Raw genomic sequence first — 21856 nt, 5'->3', positions numbered from 1 at the left:
CAGACATTGATGCTGTGCTGTTGATTTTATGTGTTGATGTCATTGAGGGCTTTTCCAGCTCTGGTGAGACTGCTGGGCACTTTAATGCCTTGGGCATACATGCACATGTGCCTGTGTTCCCCCAGGCACTGGGAAGCCCTTCCCCTCCCTGAAATCATGTAGGAGCATCATCCAGGCTTACAGCCCTATGTGGGGCTAGTCAGCACTCTGAGCTTGGGCGCTTAAGCATGTTAGATCTTACTGTGTCCTCTGGCCCATGTGTGTCCCATACCACGTTCCTACCTGGTATGGTGCCTTGCCTAGGTTATCTGGGGACTTCAGGATTGGCAGGTGGCATTTGGGGAGATAAACGGCTGAGTCTGGGAGCCAGGAGATGTTCTGCACGCTTCCGTACTGCCATCTCATACTCATTCTCAGCAACTGTGTCCCCTTGTGGCCTCCTCCGGCTGCCCTTAGGTCTCTGGGCTTCCGTGCCCTTCTCTAACTAACAATAGTAAGTAGTAGCTAGACCAGGATGGGTAACTACTCTTCCAGGTCTCTGGATCCCCTCTGTGCTGAGGTGTGGGGTCAGAGGCTGGCCTGTGCAGCCATAACTAGAATGTACCAGCTGACTTTCAGGGACTTAGTGGTCTGTACTTTCCTGTGGGGGACCACAGCCCATTTGCAGCTTTTCTTACCCGTTTTTGGCAACATGAAGCAGGTGCAACTCTTTCATATGTCACCCTCCCAGGAGCTGTTCTGCTGCCCTTTTCCTCTTCCCTCTTTGTACGTCTGCTGCCTGTGCCTGGCTGAGGTAAAAGCTCTTGCCCAGTGTAGGACTCAGGCTCAGGTTTCTCATGGCAGTTTACTCAGCTGCTTTTGACAGGGATGGTTTGCACTTGCACATGTGCTTGGGTCTTGACAGAAAGCTTCTGTGCCCTCATCACCTCCAGGGGTATGGGGAGTCACTGGGGACAAATGGAGTGGGTACAGCTTCTCTCTGAAGGATGAAACAGACCATTCTTTGGCAGAATAGCCTCGTAGCAGGGATCGTTGCCTTGTAGTACCTGGGCTTTAAAGAAGTGAGAAGCCATGCCAGAAGGAGACACACGCCTGCCCATAACTGCTGTGGTGGAAACTGAAGGGATCCATAAAGGGAGCCAAACTTGTGTGGAAACACCATGATGTGTCTTATGCAAGGCATAAAGTGTCTGCCCTGTCCCATGGTCCTGGAAACCAGCCCCCACTTGTCTTCTGCCAAAGTCAAATAGCAACTTTAGAGACAACATGTATTTTTACCTTAACATGACTTGCTGTCTCATAACCTGTTATTTGACTTTGGTTAAAAAAAATAACTGGGTGGTTTCTGCAAGCACAAACCAAAGCATGCAGCTTCAAATGGATACCAGGACGCACTCTGTGTGTATAATTATATTGCCTATATTTAATAATATCTCAGAAGGTTTGGCAGATGCTTTAAATTTCAGATATGTAATCTGTATCGTCTTTTCTGAGGCTCAGCTACCGTGTTCTTCCCCTTCCTTCCTTGAAATACACAAAGTCAAGCCAATATACTTGGAGGGTACAGGAGTGATCCCCGCTCAGTGAGTGTATATCTCTATCTATATATACCAATAGAAACCTTGTAGAGGTGTGTGTGTGCGCGTGTTCCATGCAAGACGTGCTCTGCCTTTATTTATTTTGGAAAGGGTTTGCCTTGGTTTCACCGTGCCTTGCTTTAAACGATCTGAAACACCCCCCTCTCGCATTCAGAGGAATAAATATGCATAGCTTGTAATTCTGTTGCAGCGTTCACTCCCAGCTGATAGGTGACGTGGAGTTTGGAGGCTCGCAGATTGGCTTTTTGATTTGGCTTCTTGCTGCAGTTGTGCAAACCTCGCTGGCTCCCAGAAATAAGACTCAGCGCGTTGCCGTGCACCGTAATGCTGGGAAGCCTGGACCGAGCCCCGGTGGTGTGAGAGCGGGAGCGGGGGAAGCCCGGCAGATTCAGTGGCAATCTGGGGTACAATCCATTTTCTCTTCCCCCATTCATCTCCGTCCTCCTCGCTCTCCTCCCCCTTCGCCACATCTCCCTTCCCTTCCCAAACTCCACCGCACGGAGCTGAAGATCAAGGCTGGTGGATTTATCAACATTTTACCTCCACCCCCACCCCCTTTTCCAGATGCACCTCCCCGCTCTCCCTGACAGCTGCAAAAGGGAGCACAGGTTTTGTAGCGAGCGAGGCAACTTGGACTGAGATGCAAAGGCGAACCCCCCCGTACCCGCACACACCGTCGGTGAATCACCGGGAGATGCGATGAGCTCCCTTTAGGAACCGGAAGGATTTGTGTTGGGGAGCTAGTGGAGCCCCCCTTCCCCCCACCCCCCAGCCCGACCCTCCAAAAAAAAGTCAGGAAAGCCGCCAGAAAGGGTAAGTAAGAGGGTGCCACCCCCGCTCCGTGGGAGACGCGAGGCTGGTGGGGCAAGTGTCCTGCTGCCAAGCAGGGCTCCGTGCCTTGCACAGGAATGGTCGTAGAGCGGGGTTCCTGGCGGAGGGGGGGCGGATGGGGGTGAGGGCTCTTTGCAGGCTCATCTCCCGGGATGGGGGAGGAATCCGCGTTGCCCAGGCGCTAGGAGCTTGCTTCATTCCTGCTGTTTTCCCAGCGCCACGGCGGCTCCGTGCCCGTGTGTGTGCGTGTGTGTGTGTGTGTGTGTGTGTGTGTGTGTGTGTGTTTGTGCGCTGCGGAGGGAGGGCTTTGCCTACGGCGCGGAGCGGGCGCTGCGGGGTAGATGCGCGCCGGGGAGGGGGCGCCAGGGCCGGGCGCTGCGGGGCCGGGGCCTGGCGGAGCTCCGTGCGCGGCAGGAGCGGCCGGTCCCGTGGCACCCCCGGGATCCCTCCAGCCGCCGGGCGGGGTTGCCCTGGTTTGGCGGCGCGGCCCGCAGGGATGCCGGGGAGCCCGGGGGACGGCTCTGCCCGGGGCTGCCAGGCGAGGGAAACGGTTCTCATGCAGTGCTATAAATTTCTACCCCCCCGCCCGCCTTAAATTTCCTTTTTTTAATTATATTTTTTCCCGCCGGGGGAGGCCGGGCGGGCCCCCGGGTGGGCGGCGCCGGGGCCGCCGTCCCGGGCAGCTGTCGCGCTCCGTCCTCGGGGCTGCTTGTTTACCCTCGGTGTCAAATATAGCCGCTGCGCCAGGCGCTGCCCTAAATAGGGCGCGGGGCCGCCGGCGCGTCCGCAGCCCCCATGGCAGGGCAGAAGAACTCCGCACACACACATGAGAGCTGACCCACATGGGGGCTGGTTTCAATACTCCTATCCCAGCCTTGCTTCAGGGCTTTATGCTTTTCACCTGTGTCTAAATTATGGATCATCCTGCATGAGAAATGAAACCATTCCAAGTGTTTTGGTTTTTTTATTTACTGTTATTCTGAAACGTGAGGTCATGGCCATTTCTCCCTCTACCCCCTCCAAAGGAGCTGTAGTGTAATGGTTGGGTTCCTGACTTCTTGGTTTGTTCCTGGTGTTGTTCTAGGCTTTTCACCCTAAAAATCTGGTTCAGATTTAAGGGGAGACACTGGAGGGACGGTTGAGATGAGAAGGGGTTCCTTATGGACATCTTTCCCTTCTCATGTTTATATATATGTTTCTTTATTTCTTCACATCTCTTTAGAAAGCAAAAGGGTCATTTTGTTGAGCTGGTTTTTTATTTGTGGAGACAACAGAGCTGGAAGACTTAGGTAACAATCGGTGACACCTTCCCATTCAGAAGCACTCATCCCATGCTCTCTGGGAGACTGGTGAGGAGGCCTGGGAGAGCAGAGCTGCGTTTGGGGGACTGCTGAGACACAGAGGCCTTGAAGGTGCTTTGTAGGTTGGTGCAGCAGGGAAAGCCATCACTCCCCCACAGCATAAGCATTTCTAGAGAGCCCCTAGTCCTGCTCCATCCACTGCTTTTGGAAACATTTGTTTAGCCTCATCATGGTTTAGCTGAGAAAGCCACATTTGGTGCTTATGTTCATGCTTCTGTGTTCAACTGGAATGAGACTTGTTTTCTGACTAGAAGTAGTGATGTTGGAAAAGATCATGTCCAGTTACTGCCAAGGGCTGGCTGGGGAGGAGCAAGAGCAGCCCAGGAGTCCTCAGATCTTCCATTAGTGCAATGTGATGGCAGGCAGATTGGCTATCCCGTGTTGTAAATGGAAGGGTGTAATATCAATGAGGGTGGGGAAGGAGAGGACTGATGGGCGTAGAGAGTCCTAGTTAAAAGTCCAGTACAGCAATCTGTTTTTCTTTTCCCCTAAGCCAAATATGAGCCCTGCTGTTAATAGGTGGGTGGTTTAACCATTTCCCAAATGCCCAAGGTAGGACAAATTGTTGTAATCCCACTGCTGAGATCCTGTATGAGGGCGATGGAAATGCATGTAGGCTTGCAGTCTCTGACATACATCCAGTGTTCTGCTAGACACATTTAATCTTCTGGGTCTCATTTGTATCATTAATGCTACTTTTCTCCTTCTGTGGGTATTTGGTGAGGACATGGTTACAATAACTAGTGGGTGACAAGGTGTGAGAAGAAGGCGAATGTGTAGCCATGCTAACACCAATCTGTGTAGCACTTGTCCTTTGCAGAGAGATTGGCCCTTGCTCTGCAAAGCTGCTACCTACCTGACAGGATGGCACCTGGAATGGCAAATGCCACTGTCAGGTGGGATAGTCCTTTGCATTGCTCTGGGCAGTGTGGGAAGCACCCAGAACTGGAGAGCACATGTGGAGCAGATACCAAGCATGGCCTGGCTTGTGCACCATGCTATGCTCCCACAGGCTTTTTTGCTGAGCCCTGTGAGGGCAGGAGCTGCCCTGTCTGACGGGAGCAGACTGTTTTGTTGGGAGTCATGGACTCCCCATGGCAATCATAAAGCGCTCAGGGCACTGCTCCTTGGCTTGGCTGGCCTGTGGAAAGGAAAGGGATGAATCCAGCCTCCCTGCCTCCTCTGCTTTTTTCTGAAGCTGGTGGGTCAAGTCAGATGAGTTATGGTATTGTGGGTTGGACAGATGGAGAGATTGCTAAGGGTCTAGGCTGGACTGCTGCTCTGTTGAGCCTGGTCCCACATGTATCCCTTGTTTTCAGAGTCCTTCCTGCAAGAAGCATCCTCCATCCCCAAGGCACAGAAAGGCCATAACAGAGTGTGTCAGCACTTTTATTAGAAACCAAGTGAAGATGTATTCCCTTCACCAATATTTTCAAGTGAAGCACTATACAGATAAATGGTCTGTCTGTCAGGGTTTTGTTTGCTTGTTTTAAACAAACAGCATCAGTCTCCTCCCCTAAGCTTCCCCAATGACCAAGTGGCATTGACAAATAGTTCCTTGTTCATTGTTGCTGTCATGTTTCAGATGCCTTTCATGTGCTTCACAGTTAAAAAGATGGCTTTGATTGCTAGCCAATTTTTTTTAAACCAGGCAGTATTTCTAATTCTATATTAAAAAAAAGAAGGAAATTAAATTGCAAAGACAAAAACATCTTAATATGGAAAAAAAGTCTCTGAAGCCAGGAAATTGATAGTTGTGATGCACCATCTACCATCACCCACTGTGTTTAGGCATTGTGGCATAGATTAATGCTATTGTTGATTTACTGTTTGATAAAAGGAACTCCTAAAGGCATGGTTGGGGGCCCATGTTTCCAAGTGCCATACAAATGTCTAGGGAAATTATAGTCTTTGTCCTGAAGAGTTTCATGCATTGAGAGGTACGTGAGATAATAAGCTGTTCTGGGGGAACCTTTAAAACACCTGTGCTGCAGAGCTTGTGGTCTTGCATTTGCTGATTTCAGGAACATGGGACTGTGGGGTTTGGGGCTGGAGAGGAGCTCCAGCTCATGTGCCTGCTTACCTGCAGAATGAAATCTGGGAACCACCTTGAGTGTCCTGCAAGTTCAGTGGGCTTCTGTGCTGCTTGAGGACTAACATGGTACAGACTGTAGTTGGTTTCCCTCCTTCACCTCTGCCTTAATGCTTTAACCTGCAAGATCTGGTTGAGAGCCATCACAGATATGAGTGCATGAATTTCAGCATGACAGCTTCCCAGTCTCCCCCCTAGGCACTTCTGTCACAGGGTTTTGCAGGAATAGCAAAGCATGAGGTGGCAGGGATGTGTCATGCCATTCTGAAGGTACCACCACAACCCCATCTTGGCAGTGTCATAATGAATAGACCCAGGTGCCATTGTTCCTGCAGTACAGCATTATAAAGTAATTAGTTTGCCCTATAAGACACATTTATAGATGGGATGATGATCATGCCCCCATGCTACTTAAACTCTCAATTTTCCAGTAATTCTGTCTTTAAATCCGCTTGCTAGAGCCTTTGATCACACAGCTGAGCTGTCGTTGATGTCTCTGACAGTTGACATCATGGGAGAGGAGACAGCTTAGGGCTCTTAACATTTCTTTTATGATCGCTTGTTTTCTAACACTCCAATGAGGATTTTCCATCATAATGAAAAAGGGAGCTCTTCCAGAGCACTCAGATTTAGAGAGAAGCTTCTGTTTCCATTCACTAGCAGATTATTTCAAGGCTACAGAAGTCAACTTGCTCTGTTTGCTGCCTTCCTGTACTCTGTTGTGTTTTAACCTAAGCTGCCTAACTCAGGACAGCAGCAGAGACAACCAGGTCAAGAGCAATCAGAAATACTAAATATCCTATGCTGCTGGGCATGTTTTGCAACCAGCGAGGTGCCAAAGAGTTTTAGAAACTATAGACAGATGAGACTGCATTGCCACTGCTTTCATCTCCCTCTTCTAGGCTGGTGCTTGGAGGCTGTCTCAAAGCAAACAGGAGCACTGCAGAATACAGCTTTAATCAAAAGAAGTGTAGGGATGCAGGGATGTACCTGGGAGAGGGCACTTAGATCTGACTGCTGAGGTTGTGTTGAAGGTGACATGTCCAGGAGTGAATGTGGGACTCCAGTGCCGACAACACAAGGTGCCCTCCCAGTATGTTTGTATGCTGCATGCTGGTGAAAGCTGGTTTCCTTCACCAGAGTGGAAGCAAAAGAAGGGAGAGTTAGAGCATTTCTGCACCTCGCTCTGCAGTCAGGCTACAGCTCACTCTGGATGCGTTCTAGGTCCTCTCAATGCAAGTAGCAGTGGTATAGTCTGTCACCAGGCTCCAGGCAGGCTGTGAAACCTACCACTGTCCCAGTGCCACAGCTTCCCACACCCAGATTTGGGAAGGCAGCTCTGCCTCTGCCATGCACTGGTGATGGATGGGTACTTAGAATGATGCGCTTTGCGTAGAAGCCATCAGCTTGGGTCATTAAGACCTGGGTGTCTTGGTTTACTGCCTTGAGGGTGGCTGGGTCTTCCTTGTTGAGAAGTAATATCTGAGCTTAAAGGTAACCTTAATAAGTATCCTCTTCTGTGGTTTTGTTTGGAATCACTCACTGACCCTTGAACAGGCATATTAGTTGGGAAAAATAGGGACAGAGATATGTCTCTGCCTTTGTATAGCAGGACAAGGCTGTTTCATGGTCCAGGAGATGTTACAGGATTCACTGCTGCGAGAGACAAACCTCCTCTGCCCATATAGCTAATGCACTTGCCACACTTGTTATTTGGACCTTTTTTTTCTACAGCTTTCCCACACTGGTTGCTTATTCCTGCTCCTGTCCCACCCCTGCAGTATACTGGCCCAGTGGCATGAGTGACCAGATGGTGGGTTCAGCTTGCTTTTTGGCCAGATAGATTCCTGGTCCTTATTCACACCCCAGCCATGCAAACAGCTATGCCAACAAAAAGTGGAGAGCTAGAGCAGAGTGGGAACAAATGACCAGAGGTGGAAAATGTTCAGGTTGGCTTAAAAAGCCCTGCTTCCACTTGTAAAGCTGCTGCCTGAATTGCCTGCAGCAGTTAAGGCTTGGAGTTGGTTCAGCCTTGAAGTCTGCTCTTGATGAAACGGATAGTGCTGAATGCAAATTAGTTGCAAAGAACCTTACAGTGACGGGGTCTGAAAAGCACTTCTTAAGCTATTAAGAGGCACAAGAATCGGCAGAAAAAAAAAAGCCAAAATAATTTTTAGTATAAAGTCTTCCCAAGAACATGCAGAGGGGTTGGTCCTGATGAAAAAAAAAATCAGAGTCTAGGCCAAGCTATTTCTCAAATGCAACATGCCAAATGGACTCAGGTTTTTCAAGAAGAGAATAAAATGAGAACTTCCCCTCTGCTCTTAATTCTTTCAAGTCCCTTGAAAGCTTCACGCTATCACTCAGCACTTTATCAACAACAATCTCTCCGTGTTGAAGCCTCCAGACTGCATTCCCTGGCAGTGCAAGTGGGAGCAGTGCCAACTGCTTTATTAGGTTTGCACCCACGAAACCCACTAGCAGGAAGGACTTGACTCCCTGTGCTCACGAGACTGCCATGGGCTAAGTTTGTGCTGCTGCTGTGCACTCATTGCGGATGCTGTGCCTGGCCAGTGTGTGAGTCCCGGGGAAGCTGCTGCCTCCGCGCTAACTGGGGCCCCCGTGTGAGGACCTGAGGAGCAGAATGAGTTGGAGGTCTTGGTGGTGGTGTCTTCAAGGTGCAAAGCAAGGTGGGTCTCTGTGCTTTTTCTTTGTGAAGGACTCTGATGAAGGACGGTGACTTGCCGCTGCTTTTGTTTGGCAACCCCTAGACAAGAATAAGCCTTTCAAAGTTTGGGTTATAGGAGACGAAAGAGGGGATGCTGCAGGAGTTAGACATGGTGGGGTATTCTCCTTTATGAGCATCTTGGAGACGGATGCACTAGGCATTGGCCTCACATATATTACCACTCGCTCTGACTCTTTTAAGCATCATTTTCCCATTTCATTTTAACCTTCCAGAGTAGTTTCAGGTTCACTTCTTCTAGTAAATGTTTCCTTTTTTCTAACTTAAATAATCCATCTCCCCAAAGCTGACCTGACAGATGTTTCCCCCGCAGTGACCCTGTGCACACAGCTCACTTCATGAAACCCTGGCTTCCATGGGGAAATGCAGCACCAGCAGTGACCCTGCTGGTGTCCCAGCTAAAAATAAAGCCTGTCCCTCCTGGCAGTGTTGGGGTTTGCTTTTAAGTAGGTAGGCAGTTTTACCCATTGGCTGCACTATGCTCTTGTGCCAGGCAGAAGGCACAGCTTAACCTTCAGAGCATGATAGAGCTGCTTCCCTTCTGGGGAATCACACCAGGAGACTGAAGGTGATAAGATGCTCAGCTGCACTTGCTGCACCTACGTCACCCCCAAAAGTCTGCTGGCTTGCCTGCTGCCCGTCCAGATCCATCTCCTTGCTGTTTCGTGCATCCCAGTGAGTCACAAATACCCCTCCTTCCCCCAGCTCTGGCCTTCTCCCTCCTCTACTTTTTCTTCTTAAATAGAGATTTCTTCATGATTCTCCAGTAACTGCCCCAGCTCGCAACTTCCCTCAATCACTCCCTGCCTCCAAGCTTCCCTGTGTTCTAACAGCATTTCTCACATGTTCAGCCCACCACATATCCTCTATTTGTGCCTTTCTGCCTTGTCTCAAGTCCACATGGACTTGACTGCTGGGACAAAGCAAAAGGTTGGCCCAGTGAGGCAGCAGACACTCACTTAAGAAGGGTTTCCCAGCTTTTGCTGTACACACATATTAGCAAGTTTCACAAACATTGCTGCAGTTGAAATATGCTCTCGAGCAAGAGGAGGGATGCATCCTGTCTGGTGAATCTATGGGTGTTTTGAGTTCCGTGCATGTCTGTTTTTTCTCCGAGTCTTAGAGTCCTTAATTTATTTCTTATAGCATTGAGTTCCACAGATGACACAAATGGACAGGATAGAATTTTAAAAATTTTCAGTGCTCACTAAATAAAATACCCAGTCTGGAAGATTTTATTGGTGTTAGCCTCGAGTTTTTTTGGCCTGGTTGGCCCTCTGAGATTAGCTCAGTTGGTTAAAACTTGGTTGTAATAATGCCAAGGTCATGGGTTCAATCCCCTGCGTGGGCCATTGACTTAAGAGTTGGACTCGATGATCCTTGTGGGTCTCTTCCAACTCAGAATAGTCTGTGATTCTGTGATTCTTTGTCTGTGATTCTTTGTCCCTCTGACCAGAGCTGATTTCCTAAAAAAAGGCTCAGGGAGGGGACATGGGAGTTATGCTGGATTGTGCAGGGTTCCAGAAACCTTATCTACTTCCTGTTGCACAGGGAGCATGAAGAGGTGGCATGGTTATAAATTGTAGGCATAATTTGTATCTGTATGGGAGCCCACAGCTACCAGGTGCGGTGGGCTGGCTGCAATCACCTCAGAGAAAGGGGCAGTGGTCTTGGGAGCCAGGTTTGGGAAGAACCACAGAGGTGCTGTTGGAGGAAGGGTCAGGGGAAGGATCACAGAGGTGTTTGTATGTGTATCTGAGCAGAGGACACAGTGAATGGGCAGAGGAAGGATTAGTGCAGAGTGTAGGGTTGTTATGATACAGGTCTCACATTCACTGAATACCCATTTTTGTTCATTTGTCTGGTAATCCACTGCAGAATGGATTAATTTCAAGGCTTTGCTTGTTTTGAGAAGTGACCATCATTTTGCCAAAGACCTTTTGTGCTTGTTCTTTTACTTATTTGAGTCACTGACCTGAATGCAATAGTAATGGTGGCTCTGCCCAGGATAACACTTCCTATCACATTGCTTCTCACTTGCTGGTGTTTTGGGACTGTTGTTCCTGTTTGGGCAAAGCATTTTTCTGTCACTTGTGACAGGTTTCCCAGATGACAGGAGTTACTGTCATCAGCTGTGTCAGGAAGAGCTGGGTTCACAGCACCACCACAGAAGCATGGCTGGGCATGAGAGGCTTCCTGGGCTGAAGGGAGGAGGGATAGGGAGTGAGTGTGGAGTAAAGGTGTGAAAACAGGCTGTGTGTTACCATCTTAGCTGTTTCTTAAGTCAGTCCTCCACTGAAATTTGCAGTAAGAGCATCACCCTGCAATTTTCTTGCCTTAGCTGTGTCTTAAGAAATTTGGACTTCAAGTTAAATTAAGCACATTCCAGTTTTAAACTTTTCTTTGCAGAAATGGATGAAGAGATAATTTCTGTTATCCCTGAAGGGAACTTGAGCTCCTGAGTAAAACTGATGGAGATGTGGTACTACTAACATCCATAATGGAGGCTGTGCCCCTCAGTGGCTGGATTGAAGCTGTCCTCTCTTTTTGCCTTGGTGGCTTAAATAGATTGTACAGTGAGTGGCTGCATGGGATGAGTATGTTATCCAAGCACATACATTAAGCCAGTGACTCCTGTCATTTTACCTTCAGGGTGAGGCACTGGGCACATGGTGGAGGAGAGAGACTCCAGCCTTGTTTGCTGGGATCTGGGATTCTGAGAGGAAAGAGAATTTTCTCCTTCCCTTCTCTGATTTGAGTGCATTTGGCTGATGTGGTCATCTCCCATGACTCAGCTGCTGCTCCTGTTGGCAGGACTAGTTGTAGCAAATTTGGGGCCAGCATGTAGCATTGGGAGGAATGAAGAACCAGGGCAGGATGGACAGGACTACAGTTGGTATGGAGAAAGCACAAAGATGCCCCTCAGCTGCTGTGTGACACAGGTTGCAATGAGGAAACAGACGAAGCTTTCATTTTGGAGGTTTCTGTTATGTGAAATGTTGCCAAAGTTCCTAAGGCAGCCCTTTCAGTAAAATAAGCTGGCTCTGCTGACTTGGGCTCATTGGATCTATGCTGATATACAGCAGGGAAAATCTGGTCCTAAAGACTCCCTCTCTCTTCTCTCTTGCCAGCCTTCAGCTGATGGTATGCATGTTGGCTGGGCTGGAAAGATAGTTCTTATTTTTAAGATGACTTTGTGTAAAAGGAGGCTTTCGGACAGAAGGGTCAAGGGAGGGAAGCGGTGTAAGTAGTGCTTGGAATACAATGAAAATGCTATTTCTTCCGCTTTGGAGATAAACAGCAGTATTATTATTATATACTTTGCTAGAAAATTCTGATACATGATGCCCTGCATCCAGTTTTCACTTGTTCTACACTGGAATCTAAGTTAAGACTTGCTAACTGCTGGAAAGTGGGAGAGTATCATTGCAGTCATATTAGAAATGGTAAGGGAGGAGTCTCATCCTTTCCAGAAAAGGTGCTTTGTTGTATGCACTGCTCCCAGTCTGGCATACCCATATAGGTAGTCTTGATTTTTTAATCTTCTTGAAGGATCAAGTCATGTACTTACCTGGCTTAGCCTTGTGACTTTTGTGTGGGTGGGACCTGTCTGGTACTCTTGACAGGCATCAAGAAATAAATTCAATTTTTTCTTTGGAGAAAACAGCAGTAGCCTCTCATAGTCATCTGTCTGGTTTTCTGCAGAAATTTAAAATCATGTTTAGGTGTCCAGTGGAAAATCTGTAATTTCAAAGGGGTCCAGGTGTCCAAGTGGATTAAAAAATGCTGCTTCTTTAAGATTCTAATTAGCCTTTGAAATCTGGTCCTTTGTGACTCCTTCAGTGAAATATCTGACACACTGAGACCATGAGAGAGGCAGAGGAGGAAGTTACTGCTGTAGTAACAATGAGAAAGAAGATGTGGATATTGAAGGTGTCTAGGTCCACACAATATTTCAGATTACCTGCCCTTGGCAGCACAGACTGGGGCAGCCAGCCAGAAGAGCAGACTTGCATCTGGAACCCAAACTGAAAGGAAAAAGGTGAATCAACCTGTCTGATAATGCTGTAGCGAAGAACAAATCTCCCTGCTGTAGAGATCAGAGTGGTGTATGGTTTTATATAGCCCACAGGGAAAGCCATCAGAGGGTGGGGAGAGAAGAAATGAAGGTGGGGCAGCAGATAGCCTGGAGGCTGCTGCCACTTGCTGTAATTGCTGTAGCAGCTCAGCTTCCACTGTTTGTTGTCGATGTCATCTCTGCAATTATCATATGGTAAATATGACTTGAGTCTCTAGCAAATAACAGAGCTAATATTAAAAGAGAATCTGTAAACAGCTAGTGCGTAAATGAACAAAGAGCAATAAACAGCCTGGACTTATGAAGAATGAATTAATCATGGTGGATGTGAGGGGTCATTTTTTAAAAGCAGTTGCAGAATTAGCAGCTGAAAAAACAGCAAAGGATTAAGATACCTAAAGTGTCAATAAGAGAGACGTGGGGATATACGGCAGTAAAGGGTGAGGGTGTTGTGTGGAATTTTATTTGGTAACTGTATTCAATTTGGGTGAATTTACAGGTTTTGGCACCTTCCAAGTGAAGTGGGAGGTATTTTGAGGATAACCCATAGCTCAGTGCATTTGTCATGCCTCCTGCTGTGCTCAGATCTGCAGAAGCAGTGCGCGTGTTACAGTGTATTTCCCTCCTCTCAGCTGGATAGCCCGACTCTCTGGTTGCAACTCTGGAAATCCTCTGCTTTCTTTCGGCACATGCCAGTGAGCAGCACAGCACTCACTGCCCGTGCCCAGCCCCCACTGTGCTGGGGACACAGCAAACACGGGGAGAGACCATCAGAAGTGTGCAACACAGTGAGCTGCTGTATCTCAGTCTTGATTTAACCTTTGTAACAGTCTGGTATCTGACAGAAACCTGTTGTACAGCAGAGCTGAGAGGCCAGTCCACTACCCAAGCTCAGCATCCCAGCTCCAAGGAGAGCAGATCTGCTGCTGGTTTTGGTGCGAGCAGGCACTGAGCTATAACTCTCTCAGATACCCGCCTGCTTCTAACCACCTCGAAGATGGAGAATAAAGACGAGATGAAGATAAATTACTAAAGGACAGCTTGGCCTAATTTATAAAGATTAAAATAAATTTGTGTGCTTTGGTTAAAGAAAAGCTGTAGAGGAGAACAGCTATTTACAAGTATCTGAAGCATGTAAATCTCAGACAGAGAGGAGAATGGTTGAGAATGCTCCAAGGACACAATAATGAGAACTAGCAGCATAAATTTTCTTAATTACATCCTAAATATAAGGAAGATGGCTAAAACCTCCAAGATAAATTACATGATGGCAGAGTGTCTATGGGAAGTTGTAGAAATTCCATCACTTGGATGATTTAAAACTGAACTGGACAAAGTACTAGGAAATAATATTCACAAGGGGAACAATGCAGTGGCAGTTCCTGAGGCATGGACCAGACAACTATTCTATCTCTGGGCTAACTAACTCTGAAGTGAATGAAACCTGTGCTAATTGGGTTAGGGGAGGGCCTTTCCTATCAGACTAACATGATGAACAACAACCACTTGTTTTTGTTGCAGTGATAAAGATGATTTCTTCAGTGTAGCCTTCTCCTCATCCTCTCTGGTCTCTTTGTCTGCCCAGCCTCCCGCTGCCCCATTTGCTGCTTCTGCCTTCATTCACTTTTTAAATATTTTCTTTCTCACTGAGCCACGAGTAAGCCCTTCTGAATAGACTCATGGAGGGCTTATGCTTTCTGTTGTGTGTGATATGGCCTTTTTGGTAAAAACATTAAAACCACTTTTTTTCTGTATATAGACAAAAAGATTAAAAAAAATCAGAAATTTTGTTTTATTTTTCCTTGAAGAAGTTAAGAAATAAACAGGGTGTTCTGGAGGATTGGAGCAGTGTGTGCTCCAGCTGCTGGGGTTAGCACTCAGCATGGCTAGCTGGTGGCTGTCCCAGGAGCCCACAAGCCAGTCAGGGAAGGGCTCGCTGCCCACCTACTTACTGCATCAAATCCAGCACATTACATGATTTGTTTGGTTTGCCTCAAATGAGTGTTTTCTGTCAGAAAACTTGTGTTTTTCTTAACTAACTCTGGATCTAAAGAGGATGAGATATGCCTACAACACCTCTTTTCTTATTTACCATTTAGCCTGCCTCTGTGTGCAAATAACGAGGGGCTCTGCAGCACAAATGCCCTGATGACAACAAATCCCGGGGTCTTTAATTGTAACAGTTTTAGATCTGTCACCAGAGTGCAAAAAAAATGTCACGAGTTGCTGCTGTCGTCTGTAGGATGCTGTGAGTCACTAGGTGATATGTTGCACTCTGATGGTGGCACCTGAACCAGCAGTATAATATGTCTGTGAAACAGGAGCAGTAAATAACACACCCTGTGTGCTGCCACGGGCAGTACATAAAATGTACTGACAAGAAATTCTCCTCACACTGCTGAAATTTTTTTCCCTTTCCCCCACTGCTCCCCAGATGGTCTCTCCTGCTCCTTATAAACTAGCAAGACAGAGTAATAAAAACTGGTGCCTTGAAAGGCTGCAGCAGAGGAACCAGTGCCTGTTGCAACCCCCTGTGTTGTCAGGTATTCCAGGTTGTCTTCATCAGCTGCAGTCCATGGAAGAGTCAGGGGAACCACTCAGTCGGTGACCAAGAAGCTCCACTTCTGTATTTCCTTTAGTCTCCTAAACCTGAAAGAAGGACTTCCAGCCTCTTCACCGGGCCTTTCACATCATGGGCATAAAATCAACGGTCTGGTGAATGTGCTTGGAACTACCTACCCTCTCAATTTGGGAATGTTCATACTGCAAAGAATAGCATATTCACATGTGCACTGAGATACAAGCACATAAAGGCTTTAATTGTGTTTACAAATTTCTCTAAATGCATTGAAAAGTCTGATGTTTGAAGATCTCTCTCTAAATGTGCAATGGAGGCTTCCCAGTGACTTCTAAAAGGTAATGACAGTGACTTTTTGCCAAATACACATTTGCTGCTGCTGAACTGCGGTGAACTCCCAGTGCAGTTTGTACACAGCATGGGTTTGCTCTGGCTTCCCATGTGCTAACACTGGATGTGGTGGTCACAAGCAGGCCTGAACCTCATACCTGTGCATTTTTATTGTTTTACTGTGCAGGTGACTGAGCTCTGGCACAGGTTGCCCCAAGTGGTTGTGGAGACTCCATCCTTTGTTCTTCAATATCCTCAGATACATTTTTGAATGCATTTTGAATATATTCAAAAGTCACCTGGATGCCCCTGTGTGAACTGCCCACTTGTAAGTACTAGGAAAACAACAGAGAGAATGTGTAATACTCATGAAAAGAAAAAGCCCTCATCTACATCAGAGCAGATAATACTGTCTTTTGAGCAGGAGAGTGCCTGCTACTAATCGGTAGGTCAGCCTAAATACCAGCTTTTGTTTTTTGAATATAAAAAGGGCTGTGGTTCTGGGGGATAAAAATGGAAAAGGGTAACTCTTCCTGTCTCGCAAGCTGAAGAATCTCAGAATAGGAATATGTGTGGGGAATGGAAGAGCATACACACCGTGGCTGAGCTAGCCCACACCATAAATAATGATGGCTCTTAGTGCATGACTGTGACTGCCCACTGAAGGCTTTCTGCAGTGTCTGCCTCCACCTGCATGTGTCTGTGCACAGAGCATAAGCTGCATCTCCTATATCCATATAGCTGTCTATCCTATACAGATATTTTTTCAGCTGAGGTGAGAACAAGGAAATAAAATGCCTGGCCAGTGAAGTGAGTTGGTGCAGAAGGGGATAATTAAGTATAGGCATCTTTATGGGTTAGCTATTTATGCCACTGCTTCTCCAGGAGCATCATGGATATTAAAATACAGAAAAACCAGCATGGACTGGTTCCCCAAAGTGAGTTGAGTGTTTGGAGGTTGCTCCTAGCTAAACTCAGACTTGTACTCTATTTGGGCCAGCCCGTGGGATCACCAGATATGACAGAATGTAGACTTGAGTCATTACGTCAATTAACACCCGTTTACCGTGCTAGAATGGTGGGTACTGCTCAAATTAGTAGAGACACCAGTTTGTAAATATTAAAAGACTTGCTATGAGAGCTGATAGGGTATTTTATGGTAGCTTTTTGCATGGTCTTGAGAGAAAGGAGAGGCTGGTTTTGACGCATACCAGGGAGATTAATCCGTAGGCAGCTAATTCTGAGTTTTGGCATGTTTACGGTGAAGTACAAAGCACATATACAGCTCCCTGCTATAACTTTTCCATCGAGCTGAACTGTGGGGATCTGGCATGGCCTAAACATGAGTTATGGTGCTTTTTCCTCCTAAAACCTAGCTGGTGCAGTAATACAAAGCTAAACAATTATTGCTATGTCATAACCTGTGTAAAGTCAGCTTGGGGGCCTTGGTTGTGCTCATTTCAGGTAGGCTTGTGGCGTCAGTCTGACATTTAAAGGCTTGGTCTGTATTGGAAATTTGCATTTGTCAGACAAAGTGGATCTAATTACATTGCTCTGGCTTTTTGCTTGCAGATAAATCTTAACTTGCACTCTGGATACTGCTCTTATAGTGATGAGTAAAGGGCTCAATAGCATTTGAATGGAGACAATTGAAAATTAGACTTTGTTTTTTATTAAATATTTTACAATGCTGTTATTTCAGGGGAGGGAGGAGTGTCAATTACGTATATATAATACCTCTTCTGTGAAAACTCAGTTATTTGTATTTTTTGACAGAAAGGCTATAATTTCAATTTTTGCACATAGTTGTAAAAACCCTGTGTGCTCAAATCAAAAAGCTCTTCTGTGCTTTGGAGCTGAGGAATGTGAAGTCAGGTTATTAAGCTGAACCTTATTTCTGTCTCCCACAGCTTTGGAGCAGGGCTATAAGTTGGCATTAATATCAGTGCTGTATCCACTCTGTTCCGGGGCAGATCCTTGTCAAGTGCATCTTCATCCTGAGATGTCTCTGTCTGGTCCCTATGCAGCACCCATGCCTGAATGGGGCTCACTCCATGCTGAGATCTAATCAGCAGCCTTTCCTGGCTGGTCTAGACTCAGGGGAGAGAGGATGTATGGCCATAGATGTACTCTCATGTTTCATTTATTTGGGAGGTGGGAGGGAGAGAGGAAGGAGGGGGAAATGCCAGAATACTTAATCTTTCTCGCAGGTCAAATCCAAAGGCTTTTGTGTTGGCTTAAGGGGAATTTTGCCTAAATAAGAAATTAATAGGGGCGTAGGTGGTTGCCTTTAGTTTTGTATTTAATGAGCAGTGATCTTGGGAACTTGGTATGTGGAGGTTACATGTTATCAGCCATCATTGTATTATGTTGCCTCTTCGTTTGATTTCTTGTAAATGCTATCTTTTGAAAATATCCTTGCCTTTACAGTCAAGTGAGAATCTGTATATAAAAAGCTAAATTATAAGGGATCAGTATAGCCTTCCCAGCTTTTTGCCTCATACAGGTCCATGGCAGACAAACTATCAGTCTTGTAAAACTCAGCTTTATAAAACATCATAGAATTGTATCACAGAACCATAGAATGGTTTGGATTGGAAGGGATCTTAATTGTGGCAAGTGTGGTCCATGCTACTTTCTGGACCGTATTCAGAAGTATTTCAAGGACTCATCTTTCTATTTACGAGTTCTATTTATGCATTTTTTGGATCACATGGCCTTTGTAAACACTTGTAGAAAAAGTAGTTCCCTCTGCTAAAATAACTATTGTGTCCAGAGCCTTGCTATTGAATGCTAGCTCATTCCAGTGCAGTGATGCTTGTAGCATTTTGTCTCTCTTTTGCACTGACTGATTGCTTTGAACTTTTCCTGTCAGATCAGCAACACTATCTGGTCCTCTCACTACCAATACTCTTACTTGCTTGTATTCAATGTAGTAGCAATAGTGGGGCAAAGACCTGTGAGAAAATTATTTCTGATAGGAAAGAAGTAGTGGAAATTATAGTCCTTGTGGTATAAAGCCAGAGATCATCCATTACCAACTGACTTTGCACTGGTGCTGCAGCCTCCTGCCGTTGGTGTTCCGCAGGGCCAGCACAGTGTTGTTGCTGCAATGACATGTCTCTGTGCCAGATGTGGATGTGTTTTGTCACACTGGTGCTGGAAGAGTGACACTGAGTCACTCCTGGGTGATGAGGACTCAGGACTGTGCTACAAGCCTGCCTGGAGCCTGGTCCTGAGAGTACGACTGTTGTGGAAGGGTGGCTCTTGTCACAGGCAGCCCAACTGAGATCAATGCCACTACTTAGAAGAGGGGTGGATGATATATCGACTGCACTCTGGGCAGGCCAGAGCTATGTAGATCCCCTCCAGTGATTTCTAGATCGAGTTAAGTAGATGTATCTCTGGGATATAAGTAACCTTGCTGACCTAGAGCTAGAGTGAGTTTTAACTCTTCTGTTCTCTGTTATCTGAATGTTAAACTGTTTCCTCAACTGTTTTATTAAGAGTGGTTTTAAAATTTAATACTTTTATTCTGTTATAAGGCATTTTTGCAGCAGTTCTCAAGGGCAGATGACCATAAGAATGTTTGACTGTATTTCTCAGATTGGTTAGGTTACTGTTTTTTCCATTAATGAACACATATTAAGATTGTCTTAGGCAGCATGTCTGTGGGTAAAGTTCCTGTTGATTCCAGTGGGGAGTTTTATCTGTGACAAAGAATTGCAGGATTGAGTCATTACTATATCATTTTATAAAAATGATTGCAGCCTCCACTTAACATTGAAATCTTTGTCAAAGCAAGTGAAAACTGGTGAAGAAAAATGTTCCCAAATTCTGAGATTTTAGTCTACAACACATGGCCCGAGTTTGGAGGTCGTAACACATACACAGAGGCTACTCTGCTCGAGATTGTCTTTGAAATAATATACTTTCAGTAAAATTACCCTCTGCTTAAAATCAAATTAAAAATTTAAGCAGGACTGGCAAGGTCCTGGAGTGTGTTGAGCTAAACCTAGCAATAGAAGCCATCATGGCATTAGAGAAGGTAGACAGATAGTGTTAATTGCAGAAGTTGTTTGTCCCACGGAGAAGGAGGTTGGTGGTAGCAGTGATTTATTTCAGAGGGCAGTTTAGTCATTGCACTATTCCTAGACAAGGCTCTGAATTTAAGTGATACTTAGACTCCTAAGTCATTTTTGAAACCAAATTTAGGTGCTTGAGTCACTTAGATGTTTTTGAAATTCTTCCTGTCTTTCTGTCAGCCATTTCTACACGGCTGAACTTGGGAGACACAGCACCTACTGGCTGTGGTACAGTTATCTAGGAGGTGGGAGCTGGAAGTGTCAAGAGGTCGGTGGATACCTGCCAGCAATTGCAGTATGGAAAAGGATGATCTGATGTGCCTGGGGTGTTTTGGGAGCTGCTGTGCTTGTGCAGTTGGTCTCTGTGTGCACCTTGCATCAGAGGCACCTGGAACATGTTATCTTTGCTGTGCATGTGCACACATCTACCTTGCTGCCCAGAAATCTTGGTCTTGCTGCTCATAGTCACTCTGCACATATTCACTGGCTCTTCTCAGGGACTATTCAACATCCTGCAGCCAGAAATCTAATAAAATACCATGAGTAGAAGGAGGGAGGACAAAATGGGAGCATCATACGGAACTCAGGTTGTATATGCTGGGTAGCTCAGTCCTTCCTGTGACCCTGAGCTGTGCAGGTAGTGGGGCGTTTTAGTGAGACTTCAAGACTGGAGCTGGGGCTGTCTAACAACCCCCACTGGGACATGTCCCTCTGATCCCTGGGAGCTTGATCAGGCACTGGGGCTAGGTTAGACAGGTGGATAGATAAGTAGGCATTGGAGTAAGAAGACATGTAGGCAAGCGTGGGAGAATCTCACTCTTCTGAATTAGTCTGTGTAGCATGAAGAACTGTATTGTTTTTTAATATCAAGGGTGTCAGATATGGGTTTGTGATCCTGATACTGCATAATCAGTTCTCTCCCCTCTGCTGTGCTTTGTCAGGAGCAGTTTTGTTCATTCGCAGTTCTTGTTCACGCTTTCCTTCCTGTTTTCCTTGTCTTTATAGATTTTTATCTGAAAGTTGAAAACGTTTTTTGTTGATATCAGGAAGATTGCACCTGGTTTTGGAAAAAGGCGAGCAACATGACATGATGATAAAATAGCCATTTGAGATGCATTTGTTAATGCTGATAGCACAGTAATGCTATGCCTGGAATATTTACAGTGCTAGGGAGAGAGAGGGGAATCTCTTCAAGTGTTCAGGGTCAGTTCATCTCTTAGAACTGCCATCTGAAAGTTAGACTTCTGCTCTAAACTGACTGACTAGGCACCCTCTTGAGACCATGGTGAGGGGTGGGAAGGGACATAATCCCTTTTGGAGATGTGTGTCTTAAGTCCATCTTTCGTGTTAAACAGGGTGGACAGGAAGGATTGTCCCCTGGAAATGACTGTTTCTTTCCTCTGACTACAAAGGGAGCCTAAATGACTTTAACTTGCTGCCCAAGATTTAGGTAGTTATGGCAGGGGAAATGAATCCCAGGCCTGCTCATTTGGCAGTACAAACCCTAATGAAAGTTAGTGGGAGTTAAGGCTTTTGAACCTTCCAAGTGCTGTAGATAATGCTGCTATTAAATTTGATGTTTCCTGTGAGATACTGGCCTGTGTCTGGACTCACAAATGTGATTTGTCAGTTAAGCCTGAGACCAGATTCTTCCAGAGGCCAGTTATGAAGGAAGGAGAATAGTGTGATCCATGACAATATGAAGGGTTCAGAATCCAATTTTAAGCAGTGCAAACCCTACAGCAATGTAGTCTGTAAGTAACAGAAGGTATTATGGGGCAGTGATATGGCAAATCTGTGTGATACATCGATCAACTCCATTGTTTTTGTATGGTATTTTAGGTTAGAGACTACATTCATTTTAGAAGATATTTTAATATGTATCAGTTTCTTAGGGATGCAAAGGGAATGTTGGTGGGTATATACACTTTGTCTTCTGAGTTTACGAGCACAATTTTTTATAACTGTGGTGGGTTTGTAGGTTTCTGTGACCATTTAAAAGCAGGATTATTTGACCATCCAGATTACAGAAGAAAGGCTAGTGAAAACTGGCCTTTGGCACATTGCTGAGCACAAGTCCTCTGCCCTATTTCTGGATGCATATCTTTACCTCTTGAAATGGAGGCCCTGTGTCTCAGTAGCTTAGGGAAGCCATAG

General features: G+C 46.0%; 1 protein-coding gene across 5 annotated transcripts in view; it reads left to right on the top strand.

The window, feature by feature from the left end:
• The first annotated feature begins 1901 nt into the window (after positions 1 to 1901).
• SLC8A3 (solute carrier family 8 member A3) overlaps positions 1902 to 21856 on the top strand; it is a 119755-nt gene continuing 99800 nt past the window's right edge. For 3 of the 5 annotated variants that reach the window (XM_071558203.1, XM_071558202.1, XM_071558199.1), the window contains exon 1: positions 1902 to 2411. The gene's annotated coding sequence lies outside the window, so the exon portion shown is untranslated. Of the gene's footprint in view, positions 2412 to 15879; positions 15943 to 21856 lie in introns of those variants that run through there. The other 2 variants (XM_071558200.1, XM_071558201.1) reach the window with 2 other exon arrangements.

This window comes from Pithys albifrons, chromosome 6 (assembly GCF_047495875.1).
Source record: "Pithys albifrons albifrons isolate INPA30051 chromosome 6, PitAlb_v1, whole genome shotgun sequence".
In the NCBI taxonomy this organism is placed as follows: domain Eukaryota; kingdom Metazoa; phylum Chordata; class Aves; order Passeriformes; family Thamnophilidae; genus Pithys; species Pithys albifrons.
This window is presented reverse-complemented; position numbering and strand designations above follow the sequence as displayed.